Raw genomic sequence first — 23,838 nt, forward strand, 5'->3', positions numbered from 1 at the left:
CTCAATAACTTCCCTTCCTTTCTCATTTCCGGCCTCGGCCCCAGCCTCTGCCTCTTTTTTGGAGGGAAGACATCTTTAAATCTAACCCTAAGATGTTTATTCAAGCACATGTCATTCTCAGCATTCACGTCTTCTACTGGGGTCTGAGCACCAAAGATATAAACATTCACTAATAAACTTTTTTTATTGCATCCCTGTCTTCTCTTTGTGAGTATTTCTAGGTTGAATTACAGGTTGCTGCCATCGGCTTGTACATACATGGTGATAAATTGCAGTATGAAAAGGTAGAAATGTTTATTTGTTCTTTTTACTATCAACCTTATTAATAATTTAACCCGATTGGCCCAAATAGAAACTGTAGTAGGCTGTATGTCTGTATCCTGGTTGTATCATGAATGTTGTAGTTATTTTTGTTTTCACAGTCAGGATTATTAGGGGACCCAAGTAATCTGCTGGATTTGGTCCAGTGTGTTTCATCCAGTCCAAACTCAGCGCAGCCATGGTGTTACAGTTCTAGATATGCCGGCAAGCTAGCCTGACCTTCACCTGACAGAGAGTCTGTGTGGTATTGTGAAAAAAACACGAGAGTCACCATCAGTGCAGAAGAGCCAAAGGCCCCTATTAAAACAACCTTGGGTTCCTGAACACCTCAGCTGAGCCACAAGCTGTTCTCCTCCATGCCACACTAAATTGATACAGTAATTCATGCAAAAGGAGCCCTGACCAAGCATTAAGTGCATACATGTATAGTGTAGAGCATATGGATATACCTTTCAGTAGGCTGAAATTTCTGTTTGAATGTTTTTTTATTGGTCTCATATAACATTTGAATTTTCTGGGAAACCAAATTATGGGGTTTCTGTAGCTTTAAGCCAAAACCATCACAATTAACAAAAGCTGACACATGAAATGTATCACTCTGGGTGTAATGAATTTCTAACATAAATGAACTTTTAAATGAAAATCTAATTTATTGGGATGAACCAGTTATGTCTCCTTCTTGTTTCTTTTTCTATCCAGCATTTACCAAATGTTCACTGTGCATTATTTTCTCAGTGGCTATCACAGATCAGACTATACTTGTCTTTGCTGGTATATCACTGTATTTAATATCCTCTTACATTTTGTACGATTGCTTATCTGACGAGCCTACAAGGATGCAGTTAGTAGAAGAACAGTTTGCCACTCCAGAATGTCACTCACTGGTTTAGCCTTTCAAGATAATTGTAGTCTTTTTTTCTTTAAATTATTTTTGTGTGCTGATGATGATGATTTTTCTTCTTTTTTGGTGCAGAAACATTGCAGCCTCACCAGGCGTCTGACACTGAGCCAGTATCCCCTGGACATGACTGATGAGCTGTTATCCTTTCAGCTGACACACTAGGAGCTGATTTTCACATGGGAGGTTTTTTTGGCAAATGTTGCAGAAACGTGACGGAAGTCAAATGTCCCAGAAGCCTCTGTCCTGAGTGTTTTCTAGTTAAATATTGCCGCAATATTTGTCGCATTTCCCTTCAGTAGGATGCCTACAAGGTCCAATAACTCACAAACTCCTATTTTCAGAAACAGTGTAATCTGCCATCCATTTTCCGTAAAACACATTTAGTTTATGTTGTTGAACAAAATAAATGCGTGCTCTCATAACTTGCCAAAATACATATACGGCATTGCTATGAGGGGAAGATGCCAGTGTCTGGATTTCAAAAGGGTTTAGCTGTGGAGTTTCTCAAACATTTCTTTTTTTACCTTTAATGTATTAATTCAGAATGTTTAAGGTAAGTTCCATGAATAGATCATGAGTAGTCATCATGTTACCTGTAGAAAATAACTTTCTGAACATTTTCAGTGTGGAAAAGCAGAGCTGTTTTCCCTTGAGGACCAGGCGAGTGGCAAATTGAAGCTTGATCCATTTCAAAGCAGACCAGCTTACCAATGCCAAACACATTTTTGAATATAGAATGTGCTATTCAAACCTGACAAGAGTCACTGTTGGGTACAGTATTGACGGCTTATAACAACCCACTGGACCTCATTTCAGAGCAGCCACACAAATCCAAATGATATAAAACATGCACTTACTGTAATACACAATCAAACAGAAGGTATTGAAACACAGTGACCTAACAAGAAAACAAATGGTATCCTCCTTCACTGCATTTTATCAACATGCTCTTGAAATCATTATTGAATGTGTGTTTTTACTTAAAGACTTTTTATAGGTGATTCCATGACCATGGTGCATGGCAGGAAAATACAGTTTTGCCAAACTCAGTAAAAACCCTGAAAACGCAGAAACTTGATTATTTTAGTTTTTAAATCTTCATACAGTGGCTCTTTAACTTTGGTTTACTTTACTACCTTTGCTTTATACACGTCTGCAATAAAAAGTCGTAATCAGCTTTATTTTGTTTGGCGACTGTGGCTCAGTAGGGCTAGTAATCCGAAAGTTGTGGTTTCGATTCCAGCTTCCTCCTGCTACATGTCAATGTGCCCCTGGTTATCGCACTTCACCTCAAGTTGCCAACCGATCTGCATATCAGCAGGCAATCTGTCATCAATCAGTGGACTCATTTGTTTGGTCAGTTTTTGTAGTGTTTTATATTCACAACTGGTCTATATATCTTTAAAAGGGGATTTTTGTTTTAGGGTTAGGGTTTCTACAGTACTGTAGAGTGTTTTATTGAACAATGCAGGGACATGTTGTGTGTCATATTTGATGCATTCTGTTTGGGTAGTACCGAGATGTCCAATGATATTAGATTTTTTCACGGTCAGAATTAATAAGATGTGATATTGACACAGACAGATCTCCCTCTTTAGGCTTTACAGCAGATTTTCCTGTTGTCGTGGTAACACCATGCATCTAGTGTTGAAAGCGGAGGAACCTTCACATATCATTCGTCTCCGCGGAGTTTCTCAGCCGAAGCAGTAGTTCCTATGAGAATCAGTCTGCCAGGTTGGCTCAGGGAGGAAGCAAGCATTTGCATGATTGTCACTTTGCAAAAATGAGGACTGACCTCGCCAAATGTTTTTGACAAGCTTTCAGGGTCTGAATGACAAGACTCCTGCTCAACAAGGATAAAGTTTTGGGAGGCAGAGCTTCTATATATTGGCTCTAGACTGTTAGTGAGTCAGAAACTGCTGACTAACAGGTTTGTCGACTGTGCAACTAATATTTTCAACTAACCTGATAGATATATGTTTTTTCTTAGGAAGTTTTTTTATGAACCAAAAAATGTCAGAATGTGTTGGAATACATGCTTTGATTTCACCAATGTTCAGCTTAGTTTTAAAGTAAAAGTTAATTTATGTGCTGCTTAATTACTTTACATATTGATGCCGTTAGCCTCACAGCAGCTCTGACAACGCATCTGAAGAACTATCTCATCAAGGTCCATCCTGTTCCAAATGCTGGCACTCTAATGGTGTTAATTGGTGATGCAATCAACACAACAGGGCTTTCGTCTCAACTTGTCTAGGTGGTGGATAACACCATCCCGACAACATGGCACAGTCAAGACCAAGATGTTCACTTTTACATAGATGGTCTTTTCAAGAAACGTAAGCTACAATTAACACAAGCTCACCATAATTCGACAATATCAGATTAGAAAAATGTTGCCTTGTTCAAGGGATGTCATTTTAGCTGAAAGATTCGGATGGTGGAGTCAGAATTTGACATTAACAGCATGAAAGCATGATTCGATCCTACCTTGCATCAAACAGTTCATGGTGGTGGTGGTGTAACGGTGTGGGGGATATTATTTTGACACATTTTGGACTCCATAGCTCATACAGCATCATGTAGTGTTTAATGCATCATTTAAACACTACAACCTGTCTGAGTAATGTTAGCTGAACATGTCCATCCCCCTTATGACCACAGTGTCCCTGTCTTCCAGCAGGATTATACACTATGTCACAAAGCTCAAACCATCTCAAGTTGTTTTGTTGGACATGACAATGAGGTTACTCATTCCAAGTCATTGCTCCTGTAGTCTCCACAGTCACCAGATCTCTAACAGACCTCCTTTAGGATGTGGTTGAACAGGACATTTTCATCATATTTACATAGCCAACAAAGATGCACCAATTCTCTGATGCAATCATGTCAACATGAACAAACATCTCTGAGGACATTTTCTGACACTTTTCTAAATATATGAAGAATCTTGCAGTTCTGAAGACAAAAGGAGGTTCAACCTGGTACTATCAAGATGTACTGTGAGTGTATTGATATAAAGGGTACCTATCTGAAACTTGGAGGGTACTCTCCTGGTACTGTATAGGATAATTTCTCCTAATTTATAGGACAATTTTAAGATAGAGTGACTGGGTTGAATTACAAGATCAACTAGAAACCTGCAAGCAGCTTTGAAGGCCCTCGCACCCCTTAGCGCAACTCGGGCTGTTGAGCGACCGCAGGAGCCTTGCATCGCCTCATACACGCCACCGACGATGACACCGCTTCACTTCAACACGTCGCCAGTAGGTGGCACTTTGAGCAACATGTCATATGATCTTTGGTCATGCAGAGTTTCGGTCTGGCAAAAAGCATTCAAAATCTGGAGTAAATCGGACCTTCCAGAAGGAAGCTGCACTCACTTGTTTGTTTGTGGGTGGGGCTAAAACGACATCATCAATTGACTGTTTCAACATGTCCATCATTAAGTCATGTTCATGTATACTACATTTCAAGTGGATCCGATGATGTATGAAGGAGATATAGCCCTTGAAGTGTCCTAGGGGGTGCTGTTGATCCAAATTTAAATGTAATCCAATAGAGCTGTTTGGGGGCTGACAAAGATCAAGCATATTCAGTTTGGAGTGAATCAGACCATGCATGTGTAATTTAGAGGCAAACGTATGGCCGTGGCGTGACATCAGAATTCGCCACGCCATCATATTCACACCCTCCAGCTAAAGCAGTAAGTACTGTCGACTGTGTAAGAGCATCATGTTATCTGTTACTTGGGACAGTTTCACATTGATTAGGTGAAGAACATCAAACATTGACTCTGTAAAGGAAAACGTGATACTTTCTGTTCTCAGGGGGCGGGGCTTCGATGATGTCAGCATCTGACAAGTGAATATTTTTCAGGCCTAGAGGCAGATCAATACCAGAAGGTTTCATTTTTCTGTGACTTTCCTTGTAGGAGCTATATCAATTTAGTGTTTTATGGCGAGAAGTCATATTTTGAGGCATGGCCACGTCCACACGCTTTCATGTATCAGAAAGCTTTTGATAACGTTTAATCCCCAATCCCTTAAGAGTATACTGAGTGATTTTGAAGTATGTAAGTCAAAAGCTGTAGGAGGAGTTCGTTCAGATATGCGGGCTAGAAACGGTCAAAACTGGGTCAAAATGGCAACTTCAATCCAAAATGGCCGACTTCCTGTTGGGTTTGGACCAATGCTCCAATAAATTTTTTTGTAGGTCCTGAGAAGTTACATATGTTTACCAAATTTCTGAATCCTCGGTCAAAGCATGGCTTTGGGCTGATTTTTTTTTATTTTCTAGGGGGCGCTGTGTACGAATTAGGCCACGCCCACCAAATATGTCATCAGATCTCTGTTGGGGACTTGACAAGGTTCAATCACATTGAATTTGGTGCAGATCAGATGATCTATGTGGAAATTAGAGCCAAACGTATGGCCATGGCATGACCTATGAATTCGCCGCGCCGCCACGGCCACGCCTTTTATGAAAAGTCACTGTGCCTCAAACGAAGTTAGACCCACTAGTTATCTGTCTTCTGACACACTTTCAAGTTGATTGGGTGAAGAGGGTCAGAGAGGCACCTTTCCAAGTGAAAAAAGTGATTTCCGGTTCTGAGGGGGCGTGGCTTTGATGATGTCAGCATATGACCCCATAGGATTGTCGGGAACCCGAAGGCCCTCCTTTATGCCAACTTTGGTGTGATTTGTATTTTTTTTGGAAACGTTATTGCAATTTTTCACTTTCGGCGCGAACGCCAAGTTTGTGGCCCGGCCACGCCCCCTAAACATGGCCAAAAACTCACGATTTTGATAACTTTTAATCCCCCATCCCTTAACTGCATGTTGACCAAATATGAACCCAATAGCTCAAAATTCCTAGGAGGAGTTTGTTAAAGTTCGAGGTGAGTAAAAGTAAAAAACGGGCAAAAATCGGCCTTTGACCCAAAATGGCCGACTTCCTGTGCATTTTAGGGCATACCCCCAAGAGACTTTTTTTCTTGTTTTGAGGTGCTCTAGCATTGTTCCAAATTTCAGATCTCTACGACTTACGGTTCGGGCTATGTCACGTTTGGGGGCGTGGCTAAGTGGTTAGGCCACGCCCATTGATGACGACATTAAGGATCAAGAATTTTCGTTGGGGGACAATTTTGGGTAAAAGCGTGTGCATCTAGGGGCTTGGCAAAGTCCCCATATTGCCCCGCAAAGACGCAACGGAAAAACGAATAATAAGAATTCGAGCGATTAATAAGAATTCGAGCGATTACAATAGGCCCTTGCAGTTTTCCTGCTCGGGCCTAATTATAATAATTAGTTGCTTTCCTGATTATTTTTTGGAAGTTATAGTACTTTGATAATTCTCAGTACTTACAAGGTGTGTTCCCAGTAGTATCTTCTTGAAACAGAATACATTTGAGTCATTTTGGGGACACTTTCAATGAGTAATCTGTGTAATGCTGTGATTAGTAACCTAGAATTTTTGCAGTGCTAAGAAGCCATTTCGAAGTGTAATAGGTACTTTCTCAGTACTACATGGTTTTGCCATGTAAATGTACTGGTACTTTCCCAGATTCACAGTACTTACAGGGTACTTCACAGTACTTTTATAGTACCTACAAGGTGCTGTCCTGCAGAGTAATTTATGGGTACTTTTAGGGCACTTACAGGGCCTGGCATATATTATGAGTAATTTATAACCTGCGTGATACTTCCCAGCAGAAGGTAGTTTTCTGGCACTTACATGGTACGGTCATGGTTCATTAACAATGTTTTGGTTGCACTTACAGGGTATGTTCCTAGTAGTCATGCAACTTTTCTTGAACTGTGAATTTTGTCCTTTTATTGCATAAAACAGTTAAGCTCGATGAGATTGTCTCTTTCACACAGATGATCCGTGCAGTGGACTCCAAAGCTACAACCACAGAAACTCTTGTCTTGACATCTTTGTCCAACACTGCTTTACCCTCTATTGGAATGTTTAGTTTTATTATGTGTCTCTAAACCACAAATCTAATTTTAATTTTTAAAATATGACCCCTAACAGCATTTATGTAGTGCTCTTCAATTGAGGGTCAGTTTATTTCTGTTTCTTTGTCATTGCTGCTCTATCAGTCAATATTAAGATTAGGATTAAGATCAATATTAAGTATTTATCTTTTCTGTGTTGTGATGTATTTGAAAATTTGTGAAAACGCAGCATACATTCTACAATGTATTGTATAACAATAAGATTAAACAGTATAACCTAATGTATAGGACGCTATTTAAAATTTTACACAGCTGTGAAAACATAAAAAGCTTTGGTTTGAGTATTACGGTAATCTTTTAGGAGTAATTATAAAGCAAACTGCATTTTGTTACTTCAGAATGTACCCTAACAAAATGCATTTCAACCAGCTAAGACTAAACTGCTGACTTTGATATTCTCTGGGAAAATTACACATCACAATTTGCATGTTTAGAAATACCAGAATATTTCTGTTAACACAATTGTAACATGTAGAATTCCCTTAAAAGCTATTATGAAATGTTTCGTATCATAACTGATTTAGACAATGGGAGGAATTTAGCCAGCCTCACAAAGCACCAACGTCCTACTTCACACCCCTGCCAAGCTTTTAGCACAATGTTCTCTCAGAGCATAATTATTAAAGTGGGTGATTTTTTCAGACAGAAAAAGTGATTTCTCCCAAAAATATGGCGTTAGTTATTCATTGCATGGATAAAAGCTAGGTCTGTTGGCTGTTGAATGTATAAACAGTAAACAAGGTTGCTCCTACTACCTCATTAATCATTCTCAAAAGTCATTTAAGGATTTTCATTCAAAATCGGGTTTATTGGCCAAGTTTGTAGATTTCAAATGAAAAGCTTTATATTCACATAATCTCTTTTTCTCAGTTGTGTGTATCTTTAATGATTTAATTAGCTTGTATTGCTGTGTGTCTGTTTTCCATCTGTTCAGCATCTTTTCTGCTGTTGTAAAGATCTGCAGGTTGGAGTCTTTTTTGTAAGTGCAAAAAAAAAGATCCAATAATAAGTTAAATATGCACTTTCCTTAGCCTGTAAAGAAGGTTGTGATTTCTTAAGGCGACACAAGAGAAAGCATCTGTACCTTATACCAACACTGAATATTATGGTTTGAAAAAAGCATCTACAGGCCCTTCTCAAAAAATTTGCATATTGTGATAAAGTTCATTATTTTCCATAATGTCATGATGAAAATTTAACATTCATATATTTTAGATTCATTGCACACTAACTGAAATATTTCAGGTCTTTTATTGTCTTAATACGGATGATTTTGGCATACAGCTCATGAAAACCCAAAATTCCTATCTCACAAAATTAGCATATCATTAAAAGGGTCTCTAAACGAGCTATGAACCTAATCATCTGAATCAACGAGTTAACTCTAAACACCTGCAAAAGATTCCTGAGGCCTTTAAAACTCCCAGCCTGGTTCATCACTCAAAACCCCAATCATGGGTAAGACTGCCGACCTGACTGCTGTCCAGAAGGCCACTATTGACACCCTCAAGCAAGAGGGTAAGACACAGAAAGACATTTCTGAACAAATAGGCTGTTCCCAGAGTGCTGTATCAAGGCACCTCAGTGGGAAGTCTGTGGGAAGGAAAAAGTGTGGCAGAAAACGCTGCACAACGAGAAGAGGTGACCGGACCCTGAGGAAGATTGTGGGGAAGGGCCGATTCCAGACCTTGGGGGACCTGCGGAAGCAGTGGACTGAGTCTGGAGTAGAAACATCCAGAGCCATCGTGCACAGGCGTGTGCAGGAAATGGGCTACAGGTGCCGCATTCCCCAGGTCAAGCCACTTTTGAACCAGAAACAGCGGCAGAAGCGCCTGACCTGGGCTACAGAGAAGCAGCACTGGACTGTTGCTCAGTGGTCCAAAGTAATTTTTTCGGATGAAAGCAAATTCTGCATGTCATTCGGAAATCAAGGTGCTAGAGTCTGGAGGAAGACTGGGGAGAAGGAAATGCCAGAAGTCCAGTGTCAAGTACCCACAGTCAGTGATGGTCTGGGGTGCCGTGTCAGCTGCTGGTGTTGGTCCACTGTGTTTTATCAAGGGCAGGGTCAATGCAGCTAGCTATCAGGAGATTTTGGAGCACTTCATGCTTCCATCTGCTGAAAAGCTTTATGGAGATGAAGATTTCATTTTTCAGCATGACCTGGCACCTGCTCACAGTGCCAAAACCACTGGTAAATGGTTTACTGACCATGGTATCACTGTGCTCAATTGGCCTGCCAACTCTCCTGACCTGAACCCCATAGAGAATCTGTGGGATATTGTGAAGAGAACGTTGAGAGACTCAAGAACCAACACTCTGGATGAGCTAAAGGCCGCTATCGAAGCATCCTGGGCCTCCATAAGACCTCAGCAGTGCCACAGGCTGATTGCCTCCATGCCACGCCGCATTGAAGCAGTCATTTCTGCAAAAGGATTCCCGACCAAGTATTGAGTGCATAACTGTACATGATTATTTGAAGGTTGACGTTTTTTGTATTAAAAACACTTTTCTTTTATTGGTCGGATGAAATATGCTAATTTTGTGAGATAGGAATTTTGGGTTTTCATGAGCTGCATGCCAAAATCATCCATATTAAGACAATAAAAGACCTGAAATATTTCAGTTAGTGTGCAATGAATCTAAAATATATGAATATTAAATTTTCATCATTACATTATAGAAAATAATGAACTTTATCACAATATACTAATTTTTTGAGAAGGACCTGTATATAAAAAATGAAACCACAAAAAGTAGATAACAAAAACATCTTTAGATTATTTTCTAATATTCAGTTGATTTATAAATTCATTTTCCAAATTGTTTTGGCTCAAATAACTTGAATGGAACCTGGCATTTGATGTTTGCAAACCATGAAATGTGGCTGAACTGAAACAACTCTGCAAATTATGGTGGATCAAACGTCCTCCACAATGATGTAAAAGGCTCATGGCCCGATAACTACTGGCTGTGCCACCAAAGGTGACAGAACCAGTTGTTGTTCCTCAATAAATGAAATCATAATTTCAGGTTTATTTTTCTATATGTCTGATTATTTGATGATCTGAAACATTTAAGGGTGACAAAAAAGCAAAAACAGAAGAAATCTGTAAGAGGTCAGATACTTTTTTACATAACTAGCTGCTAGGTCCAGTGTTCCACAGCCGGGACGAAAACCACAATGCTCCTTCCTGAAGCCGAGGTTTGACTATCGGCCGAACTCTCTTCTCCAATACCCTGGCATAGGCCTTACCAGGGAGGCAGAGGACTGTGATCCCCCTGTAGTTGGAACCCACCCTCCGGTCACCCTTCTTATGAATGGGGACCACCACCCCAGTCTGTGAAGCAGCTGGGGTGAAGATCAGCTCCTCCAAGTCAGAGGCCATGGTTCTCGACCGGAAAAAGGTGGCTTGTCCTCTTCAGGTTGGAGGGGAGTTCCTGCCTCAAGTGGAGGAGCTTAAGTATCTTGTGGTCTTGTTCACGAGTGAGGGAAGAATGGAGCGGGAGATGGACAGACGGATCGGTGCGGCTGCTGCAGTAATGGGGGCACTGTGCCGGTCCGTTGTGGTGAAGACAGAGCTGAGCCGAAAAGCGAAGCTCTCGATTTACCGGTCGGTCTACGTTCCTACCCTCACCTATGGCCAACTTTGGGTCATGACCGAAAGAACAAGATCCCAGATACAAGCGGCTGAAATGAGCTTCCTCTGTAGGGTGGCCGGGCACTTCCTTAGAGATAGGGTGAGGAGCTCGGCCATCCGGGAGGGGCTCGGAGTAGAGCCGCTGCTCCTCCACATCGAGAGGAGCCAGTTGAGGTGGCTCGGGCATCTATACCGGAAGGCTCCTGGACGCCTTCCTCAGGAGGTGTTCCAGACACGTCCCACCGGGAGGAGGCCCAGGACACGCTGGAGGGACTATGTCTCTCAGCTGGCCCGGGAATGCCTTGGGCTCCCCCCGGAGGAGCTGTCTGGGGAGAGGGACGTCTGGGTGTCTCTGCTGAGTCTGCTGCCCCTGCGACCCGGTCCCGGATAAGCGGAAGACGACGAGTATGAGTACGAGTAGCTGCTAGGACAATGCTTGAGTAAGTTTTGTGTTAATTTTCTAAACAGATTCGCAGGAAATTACTAGGAAACTCCTGATTCAATTTTTCATGGTATTAGTCAACAAGATCTGATAATGAAACAAGCCAATCAACCCCCTCAAGGTGTGATGGAAAAACGGGATGCACCCAGTTTGGGAACGGATAAACCTCATATCATCAGCTTCAGCAGAGTTCCCAGCTGAAGCAGCGTTCCGTCTCAGTGGCACGCAGCCAAGTTGGCTCAAGGAGAAAGCAAATATTTCCATGACAGCCTATTGTAAGTGTTAAACGTAAGGAATGAGATAGCTAAATTTTATTTTGTTTTTCCCACAAGCCCCCAGTCTGGATGACAAGCAAAGATTTCTGACAGACCCCGGGTTGATAAGATTTGACTTACGACTGTGGGGTTTGAAAGAACAGAGCGACGGGTAAATCTTGACCTGTGTCTCTTCATCTGATTATCAAACCTGAGACATTCTTTAAACTCTGCTGTCACATTGATGAATAAACCACATTTACTGCTTTATGAATTTACTTATTGATCTCAATAGCAGGAGTTCTGAAAAGCTACTGCGACAAAGAGCCAACTCATCCAGGCTCACAATGTTCAAGAAGTTGGCACTCTAACGACACTAATTAACTGATGCATGCTGCTCAACGGGGCTTTTGTCTCAGACTGCGTAGGCATCAAATAGTATCAGCAACTTAACACAATGAAGATCACACAAACCGTCCTTTCAATGGTCTCTGATACAACGCCAAGGTATGGGGTGCCGTTTAGGACAGAAACAATTTTTTCTCTCACACACACCACTAAAACTGTTGCATACATTACTATAGACAGTCACACACACTCAAAAGACTAGAATCACACACATATACTATTAGAATATCACACACATAACATGAAAAGCATGCACACATATAACTAAAACACCTATGTCTGCTTGAATGAGAGGTTAAATCTGTGTGTGTGAACTAATAATTCAACCTGGAAAGACTCACATGATGGAGAAAGGAGATGACGAGAGTTTATTAATGAAAGATTGTTTCTTTGGCGCTCGGACCCAGGAGGAAGACATAAATGCTGAGGATGAAGTGGGTTTGAATAAACATCTTAGGATTATGATTAGGTACGTCTTCCCCCCTGGGATCCGATCCTGGTGGTGGCGTAGGCCTTGGTATATTTGGAAGGAGTTGGGAGCCTATGGTGGAGAAGGGTTGAAGCTCAGCAGAAGAGCGGTGTCTCCCATGCAGAAGGTCTTTAAAAGCGATGCCCTGGGAGATGATTGGCTGAGGAGAAGTGAGGACCAGCCATTGATTGGAGTGGCCAGTGAGGAGTGATTGGACGCGGTGGGGGTGGTGAGTCTTCCATGTTGAATTTTCGTTTAAACTCCATTAGACTGAATGACAGGGTATACATATGTGTGTGTGAACTTATACTAGATTGAATGAGAGGATATACATGTGTGTGAACTAAGTATTTATTCTGTTTTTTATTACAGTAAAGACTTTGTTTTCTAAAGAAATTGGACATTTTATTAACCTGGCCCTCAAATCCCGACCTAGATTAACTTGTGTAAACACTGACAGAAGTATTGCTCCAATGCTCCTCATGCTGAAAACTCTTCTACCAACACAGGACCAAGTTCGGTGGCTCCTGTAGCTCCACGTTTCCAAGCCCAGCAGTGTTTTGGACCTTGGACTACTAACAGGAGAAGAAGGTAATATTTCATTTAGATTGCTAGCACAGATGGTGCATAATATTTGTTGTTCTTGATGAGAGAATGTAGCTAACTCTGTCTGGGTAATGGTCATAACGTTACATACAAATAATGACACTGTCTGTAGGGTGAGTGGTCATTATACTGTGATGGCCTCCATTATACTGTTGAACTCATTTATTTAAATTTAAATGCTCTCTGTGTTTTAGATGCATAGTTTCCTTTGTTGATCATGGGATTTGTCTTCAGTTAAATACATTTAAATTTTTACTCTCATTGTTTTTCAGACCCAGAGGTATCCATTACCACAAATGCTTTAATAAGGATGTAATACTCCTTCCAAATCCCATGTGGGAAGTGATTTGCAAGCCACCTTTCAAGCAATAGTTGCATGAAAACGGTCACATACTGAGTGCTTTTGAATTCCATAAGTCTTGGGACAATCATACCGTGATCCAGCAAATCAGAGATGGCTTCGGTTTAATAATTCCTCAGAATGTCAGGTAATCCTACATTTATAATATTTCATTCTGTTACTGTATTTCAAGTACTTATACAAAACTGTTAAAATAGGTATGGTTTTAATAAATATCAAAAACACCATATTTAGCCTTCAGATTCTCATGGGCTGTGGAAATAAACTCATCTCTCCCAAACTCCAAGAGGGTCGACAACTGAATGGCCAGCTGATCCAGAAGGTCTTCAGTTCAAATGCTCTGTATGTTAGACTATCACAAACTCTTCTTGTAAGTTATGGTATTGTTTTGTGTAAGAAAAAATAAATATTACTGTAGTTTTGTCTATGGACACACTGATACTTTAATTTATATTTTATATTAAAAGCATTTGAGAGCTTCTCGGGATGTTAAAGACATCTAGTAATATTTTTGCTTCAGAACAACCCTGGATCCATACTTTGGTTATTAAAGCATTGTTATTGACCCTTTAGATGGCTTAGAAATAAATGTTACTATATTCTATTACAAAGATAATTTTACAGAGAAGCATTCCATGGGAGTTAAGGATAGATTTATTATTTCAAAACTTTTGGTTTCCAAATAAACATGTGGTGTCTTGGTTAAATCTCGGAGGAAGATGTTGAAGTAAGAAACGTGACGGCATATCAAATATCTCCGCTGACAACAAGAGCCCTGGCAAAAAGTAAAGAGCTCAACACAATAGAAAATGCCCTCCTCTACAACAATGACTTGGAGAGTGCAGATGAAGAATTGCCAGGAGTACACCATCCAACCTTTTGCCCATCTCACATCAGCAATCCAAATATCCCACTTTCTGCTACAACTGCAACTCAGACAACTACCTCCATCAGCACCAGGTCATCTGCTACAGACCCCAACCCCTCTGCCGTTATTGAACTCTGCGAAGATGAACCAACGACACACGCAAGCTCCAACTACACAACCTATTTGTCAGTGATGTCAAATGTTTCTGATCTGTCCTCTGATGACAAAGAAATGAATCATGCCATTTTGGCCAGTATTGAAACTAACTTGTATCTACTTGATAAATGATTTCAAGTTAATTTTTTAGCAAGTTTGTAATTTTAAAATATAGAAGATTTAGACATTGGTGAATAAGATATTTTTATATATTTGTTTTATATTTGGGGTTATATTAAAATACATTAAGTAACCTTGTTGAGGCTTTGCAAACTGATTGGAGAGTACTTTAAATAAGTGACCAACCATGTTTCCCCCCCCCCTCATTTTCAGATCTGAAACTTCTTTCAAGAGCTTGCCTGTAAAGGACATACTGGAAGAGCTGTACAAAAATATTGACACTGGAATGCACTGCAAATTCCCAAGTTTTAGATGGAGCCATACGTGGATTTAAAAGGGTATCGTACAATCCACGTTTCTCAATGAATGTGAAATTCTCTGATGATTTTAGAAAAAATGAAGAGGCGATTGATTTGGGTGGCCCACGGAGAGAATTTTTGCGTTTACTCATTGAAGCCTTGTCCATGTCTCCGATGTTTGAAGGCACAGACGAAAGCAAAAATATAGCTATGAATAGTACAGGTTTGATTTGATTCTTCAGTTTCTGGTATTTCCTTTCAACATCTTTATGTTTTAAATCATATTTGTAGAATTGTTCTTTTACTATACAGCCATAAGGGAGGACAAGTACTTTTTGGCTGGAAGGGCAATTGCTATTAACCTTGTCCATGGGGGTCCAGCTCCACGGTTCCTTTCTCCAGTCCTTTTCGCTAGCTTGGTTGGAGGTCCAAATGCGGCTTGCCCTACTTTAAAAGATGTAACTGATGCAGACCTCCATGAAAAACTGAAAAAGGTTAATCCACTCACAAATTATATTACTTTTAACTGTACATAAGAATTAAGGAGAACATATCCCTATTTGATTTTGTCTGTTTACCCTTGTGTTAAACTGTCAGGTATCTGAAAGTTCCACTCTGGAGGAGCTTCTGAGAGACATAGATCCTCTTTTAGACTACATGACCAATACAGGTTGTGTCAGACCCTTAACAACCATCAATGATCGAGATCTTCTCCTGCGTGATCTGCTGATGTTCCATGTTGTTCACTGCGTCCCTTTGAAAGGTGTAGTTTGTTTTTAATATTTCTTTAAATGCATGATACAAAAACAGGTCCGCTCAGTTTATCAATCAGAGACTGGGAGGAAATGTTTGTTTGCTTATTTATTTTTGTACAGGTTTGAAGGACTAAAGACACTTGGAGTTTTAGATGCTGTTAAGCAACATCTACAGTTTTCGCTCTTTGTTCTGCCATGAGCCACAGCGATTAACTGCTGAAATGATGGATGACCTTTTCACCCCTCAGCTTGCGCCCAAAGGAAGTAACCGAAGAAGAGCAAAAGATGCAGTTATTCATTTCTGGGGAGATTATCTGCAAGATGCAAAAGGTAATTTACAAATATTATCATCTTTGTCTGTAGCTGTTATTAATATTATATGATTGTTAATCATTAACGTATCTTTAAAAATAGCCACACATCATTTGAAAGTATGATCAGAGGACCATATTCTAAAACCATCACAATTAGTTTGTAATTAAGCAAAATATTCTGAGGCTATAATAAAACATAAAATTGTCAAACAGCAGTTTTCAAAGCCCAAATTTTCCTGTTTTTATTTTAAAAATTGAAAAAGAAATCTTGAATTGTAAACCAAACTATGAATCTGCAAGATTCCTTTCCAGTATGAAGATTGTAATGTGCTATAAATGCAAGATTTCCTTCAAGTGAATAATGTATAGAGTTAAAAACAGATATTTTCATACACTGTATAAAATTAACTTTTTTTGCCTCATTGTCTGACATTAAAATCAGATTAAATATCTCCTCCTATTTTAGTTAAGGTTACCAAAATTGTATCTGTTAACTATTTACAATGAGACTGTTTTTTTTTTTTTTTACTCTTCTTAAATTCATAGTTCATACACATTTATTTAATATTTGGTAGAATTACCTTTTAAACTATATGACTATAGTCAAACATTTTGGGTATCCTTGCACAAGATTCTCAGAATACTTTGCTTGAACATTAGCCAAGTCCTCTTGACAGAACTGTTTTAACGGAGTCAGATTTGTAGGTCATCTTACTTCCTCATACCTTTTCAACTCTGCCTACACATTAGTACGGGACTAAGATCAGGGCTTTGTAATGGCTACTCCAAAACTTTGACATTGTTGTCTTTAAGCCAATTTATGAATTATTTTGCTTAGTCATTTTCCATTTGGAAGATCCATTTGTGCCTAAGCTTTGACATCCTGGGCGATGATTTAAGATGTTCCAATATTTCAATTTAGCAAATGAGATACCACCAGTCGGCTTTCCTCCAGCACCATCCATCGAGTTTAACCATGAGGGCAGTGAAGAAAGCTCCTCAAAACGAATGTTCCCCATGGCCAACACACGTATAAACTGTTTAAAACTCCCGCTCATAACGTCTTTTCAGGCTTTTAAGGAAAGCATGAACTTTGCTTTAGGGAACAGCCAGGGATTTGGTAGAACATAAACACTTTTTTGCTTCAACTACATTTCTCACAGTGCATAGTTATGTTGCTTTAAAGTTGAGACACTTATTTGCAAAACAGAAGGCTAGTCCAGGTTAGCAGAGTGATTTTGTTCAGAAGTTATATTATGGAACACTGGGCACTAGCAAGGATGAGAGAATGGTCAACATAAAAATAAGTTATTTTAAGTTGAATTCCAACACATTCTACGTTTCACCTGGTATGTTGTAATCTTTGTTGATGCTTTATTTTTTATTTTTCCAAAATTTGATAATTTCTCATCTTTGTTTTAGTGCCACCTGCTGGCCATTATATACAGTCCGGCATATTAGTTAGAATGAGCTTTGTTCTTTTACAAACAGGCACAACACAGTAGAGGCTCTATTTTTGTTACAGCATCTTAGATATATTATAGTTCGACTAAAGCCATCCACACAGCCATGAACAACCATTCGCCATCTCACCAGCTTGTGGTTACTGTCAAAATGCATGTTAAAGAAAAAAAGCACAATTTAAAAGGAACAATATAAAACAATTGAGTATACAGTTGTTCAAAAACAGACCAAAACCTTGGATACCTTGGATTACCATAGTTAAAAAGGTTTTAAGAAAGCATCAGTATTCCTACTTATTGTTCACCGTACTTCAGATTTACATAACCTTAATCACAAACATAAAGGTAGTGAAACTCCATGCAGCATCTTAATGCTTATACACATGTGGGAACAGGTCAAGACAGTGTGTCCAAGATTAAACCAAGTATCAAAAAAGGAAGCTGATTTAGCTGACCCTAAGAGTGGGGGTTAAGGTATTAAATAATTGATGTAGTGGAAGTTTCCCACATACCTCACAAAGATTGTTCTAAAAAAATAAACACCCATTAAACATCCATTCTTTGTGTGGAAATGCATTTCATTACACTCATTACAACTGGGGTATTACAAAGGTATTTCTAAAAGTGAACAATAAGGCTTGCGTTTGCAACACCACCTTTTGCCGACTGAACATTAGCATTAAAGAACAGTTAAATAAGGTACCTAGTATAATGCAATACAATGTATAATACCTTTGTGTAAAATTAAAAAAATTGTTACCCTACCATTGTTGATTTGGTGTCTGAACATTATAAACCCGTCGGCGTATGGTACGCCTCCTGCTTAATGACCGTCCAATTGGATCAACTTCCTGTTTATGGAGTCAAAATATTTGAGTAGTGAACATAAGGAGAATATTTATATGATGTTTGTGAATATAAAATTTTCTTTCACTCTACTAACCTGTAGACACTGTCTGACACGCCAATGCTGAACATGTATTTCTCTGGATGCAAGGCTCCCAAGCACATAAGTTTCACCAGCATTTGGTGTCCTTTGTAGAATGTCAGTCACAACTCTTGTTAACTCTTGGTCTGTTAGCACAGTATATTGTAAGGGTTGCATTCCCAAGTGTTGTCTATGTCTGTAGAGAGTTCGACGGCTAATACCAAAGGCAGATGCAATCTGCTGCCAGTTCATTCCAATTGAAATGCAGTGAGAAATTTGCAATGATGTGATGTCATATCGTGGGCACCTTGGAAAACCAGTCCATTTTATTGGGGGAAGCAGACATCTAGGGGTCAATTCATGAGATCCTAGCATAGCATCATATTCTTCTAAAATGGACAGAAAACAGGTATACAAGTCTTCAATCATTGTTCTATATGCATGGTATCTTAGCTCATTAAACTGTGGACACTGACAGGATTGCAGATAAAGTTTGAGTGTGATCAGCAAGTTCTCTGTAAAGCCTATCCTGGCTACTTATGTCACCTGTTCTTTCCCTTTGAATTAGTTCTACACAATGTAGTGCATCCATAAAAAATTGTAGGACATCGCCTTCACTGACTCCTAATGTAAAGGAAGTAAGAAAAGACAGCTGCAGCAGCAGAACAAGAATAATAGGAAGTTGCATTGGGACTGAATTTGCTGGCTCAGATATGTTAAACAGAGATGTTCTGTTTCCAGTCTTCAGTCCAGAAGGACTTCTTGAAAAACCCCCTGTGGAATGGGGGAAAGAGAGAATCAGACTTTTGAAGTTTACAGGGTACATACTTAACTGAAGAGAAATCCCATGATCAACAAATAAACTATGCATCTAAAACAGACAGAGAGCATTTTCAACAGTATAATGGAGGCCATCACAGTGTAATGACCACTCACCCTACAGACAGTGTCATTATTTGTATGTAACGTTATGACCATTACCCAGACAGAGTTAGCTACATTCTCTCATCAGGAACAACAAATATTATGCACCATCTGTGCTAGCGATCTAAATGAAATATTACCTTCTTCTCCTGTTAGTAGTCCAAGGTCCAAAACACTGCTGGGCTTGGAAACGTGGGGCTACCGGAGCCACCGAACTTGGTCCTGTGTTGGTAGAACAGTTTTCAGCATGAGGAGCATTGGAGCAATACTTCTGTCAGTGTTTACACAACAGTTAAGCTAGGTCGGGATTTGAGAGCCGGGTTAATAAAATGTCCAATTTCTTTAGAAAACAAAATCTTTACTGTAATAAAAAACGGAACAAAAACGATATTTTTTACCTTGATTTACTGTTGACACCGCCGAACTTCGGCTAGCTGCTCCAGCACGAAACAGAGATGCTAATTCTGTCTCAACCGAATCACTGCGGGCGGTCATAGTAGCTCCTTCGTTTAAGGCGAAGGTCACACTGCTTGTTGCATCCGGTGATGATAAAATACTATTTAAAATTGCGGCTGCTTGACCTATTCTGTCTTTACTCACGTTGCCATTAGCCACGTTTCGCATTCTTCTATAGAGTTCATTATTGGCCGATAATTCGCTGCCACCTATTGGATGCTCTGTATTAAAGCAATGTCGTTCAGTTTGGGATCCACGCATGCGCGAGCCAACTTTTATCCCGCCTTTTCCGTGACAAGTTTACCTCTCACACAGACAAGTACAAGTCTCTCATTCACAGCACAATGAACTCTTACGCTTACATGTATTGTCATTCATTCATTCTACTACAAATTACCTCATTTGGTCTAGTATTAGTTCACACACTCAGACACACACCCACTCACATATGTATACCCTCTCATTCAATCAAGTATTAGTTCACACACACATATGTATACTCTCTCATTCAGCTTAGTATTAGTTCACACACTCACACTGTTAGGTTGAATGTATATATATATATATATATATATATATATATATACAGGGGTTGGACAATGAAACTGAAACACCTGGTTTTAGACCACAATAATTTATTAGTATGGTGAAGGGCCTCTTGCGGCCAATACAGCATCAATTCATCTTGGGAATGACATATACAAGTCCTGCACAGTGGTCAGAGGGATTTTAAGCCATTCTTCTTGCAGGATAGTGGCCAGGTCACTACATGATACTGGTGGAGGAAAACGTTTCCTAATTTGCTCCTCCAAAACACCCCAAAGTGGCTCAATAATATTTAGATCTGGTGACTGTGAAGGCCATGGGAGATGTTCAACTTCACTTTCATGTTCATCAAACCAATCTTTCACCAGTCTTGCTGTGTGTATTGGTGCATTGTCATCCTGATACACGGCACCGCCTTCAGGATACAATGTTTGAACCATTGGATGCACATGGTCCTCAAGAATGGTTCGGTAGTCCTTGGCAGTGACGCGCCCATCTAGCACAAGTATTGGGCCAAGGGAATGCCATGATATGGCAGCCCAAACCACCACTGATCCACCCCCATGCTTCACTCTGGGCATGTAACAGTCTGGGTGGTATGCTTCTTTGGGGCTTCTCCACACCGTAACTCTCCCGGATGTGGGGAAAACAGTAAAGGTGGACTCATCAGAGAACAATACATGTTTCACATTGTCCACAGCCCAAGATTTGCGCTCCTTGCACCATTGAAACCGGCGTTTGGCATTGGCATGAGTGACCAAAGGTTTGGCTATAGCAGCCCGGCCGTGTATACTGACCCTGTGGCGATCCCGACGGACAGTTCTGGTGGAAATAGGAGAGTTGAGGTGCACATTTAATTCTGCCGTGATTTGGGCAGCCGTGGTTTTATGTTTTTTGGATACAATCCGGGTTAGCACCCGAACATCCCTTTCAGACAGCTTCCTCTTGCGTCCACAGTTAATCCTGTTGGATGTGGTTCGTCCTTCTTGGTGGTATGCTGACATTACCCTGGATAGCGTGGCTCTTGATACATCACAAAGACTTGCTGTCTTGGTCACAGATGCGCCAGCAAGACGTGCACCAACAATTTGTCCTCTTTTGAACTCTGGTATGTCACCCATAATGTTGTGTGCATTTCAATATTTTGAGCAAAACTGTGCTCTTACCCTGCTAATTGAACCTTCACACTGTTCTTACTGGTGCAATGTGCAATCAATGAAGACTGGCTACCAGGCTGGTCCAATTTAGCCATGGAACCTCCCATACTAAAATGACAGGTGTTTCAGTTTCATTGTCCAACCCCTGTATATACATGTTCACTATTATCACTCACATGCAGACTTTGCTGAAGCATCTAAAAAGTCACATGCAGATGTGACTCAGTGTTCTGGAACAGTCTGTACTGAAATTGTTACTTTGGTCTGTACACAACTGCTTCTGTATCTACTCCCTAGCTGAGAATCTCTAAATGTCATACACACTACTTTTTGTAACCTAAAATGTTTGTTCACTTTTCTGTATAATAAAACCCTGATGAGAGTCTATACCTTTGTAGCTTCACACTGCAGCTGGTGTCAGTTACCCTCGCAGCGAGTAGAAAAAGAGTCTCAGTCTCACTTCTGTTTGATTGACTATGGTTTGACTTGATAACTCATTCCACCCTAACGCACACACACACCCACTCACATATATACTCTCTCATTCAATCTTGTATTAGTTCAGACACACAGATTTGACCTCTCATTCAAGCTGGCATAGGTGTTTTAGTTACATGTGTGCATGCTTTTAATGTTATGTGTTTGATATTTTAATAGTATATGTGTGTGATTTTAGTCTTGTGAGTGTGTGTGACTGTGTCTATAGTAATGTATGCAACAGTTTTAGAGGTGTGTGTGAGAGAAAAAATTGTTTCTGCCCTAAACGGCACCCCATACCAAAGCCTTAACCACAAAGACTCTTGTATTGAAATCTGTTTGCATATTATTTGGAATTTTTAATTCGTTTTTTAACACAAAAGCAAACTTTACTGTCTTTAAGGAACTTTAGATTTATAGAGTATTTACAGAGTAAAAATTACAGGGTACTTTCTCTAAACTTTCCCAGTACTTAGAGTTTATTGTTCTGAAACCTGCAGGGTATCATCTGGGATCCTACTGGATGCTATCCCTTCAGAATACCAACCTGTTACTTTTTCTGGGATGTACCGAGCACCTTGAGCTGATGTGCTGACAACTCTACTAGTGGCGATGTGTGTAATCCTACATTTTACAGGGTACTTTCCTGGTACTTACAGGGTACATTTCTGTTACCTGCTGATTGCTTTCCATATAGCTATGGGGTGTTACGCCCAACTCTAAACAGTATTTTTCTGGTAACAGTTGAGTACTTCCCTGGTAGCTGCAGGTTGTCATGCTGGGTTTTTACTGGGAATGTTCCAGGTGCTTTCCTTTACTCTATTTTAGGGCTGCACAATATTAAAAAAATCTTACAATGGCAATACTAATGGTAAATATTGCGATAACAATAATTGTTGCTATATATGCCTATTCTCGTCTTTCCTCTCTTTTCATTTTTTTTTTCACATACATTTTTTGTTTTCTTTAAAAACATAGTGAAAATATCCTTTGGTTTTTGTTAGCCAAATATTTTGTATTGTCTTGTCATGTGGGCTGAGTGTATTGTTACATCCTAATTAATGCAGATTTTTGGATTAGGAAATCAAACTTTTCCAACCTGGCCAGTACCTTCCCAAAACCTTTCCATGGGTTCATCAGATTACCCTGAAATCCAAGCAGTTTTGCTGCAGCTATATAAACTACAAGTAAAATCCAGTAAATAACAGTACATAAAGTAAAATACAAATAGATTTAAATGTACTTTTAAAAATCTTGAGCAAAATAAAGGGAATTATTAAGTAAAAATATTTAAATTAAAATATATTATTTGATATCTAAAGCTGATTCTGCTTTATTCGAAAGTGAACAAGGATCCTGCAGGTTCTTCTTTTCTCTGACTCATCCTCAGTCAGGAGTGAAATTCAAGCTCCCAACACTCACATCCTTGTGTTGTACTGACCAATCTGCTGCCCGTGGGCTTGTTTGCTGCTTTAATTCCTTAGTGTTGTCAGATTGTGTTTCCATCTCTCCTCTGTGCCTCAGAGTGTTCATAACTTCAGTGTTTCATGTTTAATCATCACTTAGAGAGCCTTTTCTCTCTTGGCCCCATTTGTTTTCTTTCAGTGCTGATTTCATGCTCATAACAGAAGGATGCTACGAACCACATTTATGCAAAGACGTAATTGTGAAGAAAAGACTTTGCTGAGATTAACTTGATGTATTTTATTCACACTGCACTATCCTCACAGTATTAGCCAGCCATATTTATGAGGTTTAAAATATAAAAAACATATTTAGGTTTTTAAAGGTAGTGCCAGAAAGTCTTTTTTACTGTTTATTTAAAGATGCAATAAATTAATCTAAGCTGAATGAATGCATAAATTACTTATGTAAATTAGGATGGAAATAAAAAAAAAGCATGGCATCAATAAGGCAAAAGTCAGACGTGACATGATTTCTACTGATTTGGC

At 39.7% G+C, this 23,838-nt stretch overlaps 1 long non-coding RNA gene across 4 annotated transcripts in view; it reads right to left on the minus strand.

Moving 5' to 3' along the window:
* LOC124878321 overlaps nt 1-19,957 on the minus strand; it is a 29,871-nt gene extending 9,914 nt beyond the window's left edge. The window contains exons 1-6 of one of the 4 annotated variants that reach the window (XR_007040715.1): nt 19,649-19,957; nt 19,391-19,472; nt 18,873-19,100; nt 18,342-18,715; nt 18,164-18,249; nt 15,713-15,935 (exon numbers count right to left, since the gene is read on the minus strand). This is a non-coding gene — a long non-coding RNA (uncharacterized LOC124878321). Of the gene's footprint in view, nt 1-15,712; nt 15,936-18,163; nt 18,250-18,341; nt 19,101-19,390; nt 19,473-19,648 lie in introns of those variants that run through there. The other 3 variants (XR_007040714.1, XR_007040713.1, XR_007040716.1) reach the window with 3 other exon arrangements.
* Nucleotides 19,958-23,838: the final 3,881 nt, after the last annotated feature.

This window comes from Girardinichthys multiradiatus, chromosome 12, assembly GCF_021462225.1.
Source record: "Girardinichthys multiradiatus isolate DD_20200921_A chromosome 12, DD_fGirMul_XY1, whole genome shotgun sequence".
Classification (NCBI taxonomy): domain Eukaryota; kingdom Metazoa; phylum Chordata; class Actinopteri; order Cyprinodontiformes; family Goodeidae; genus Girardinichthys; species Girardinichthys multiradiatus.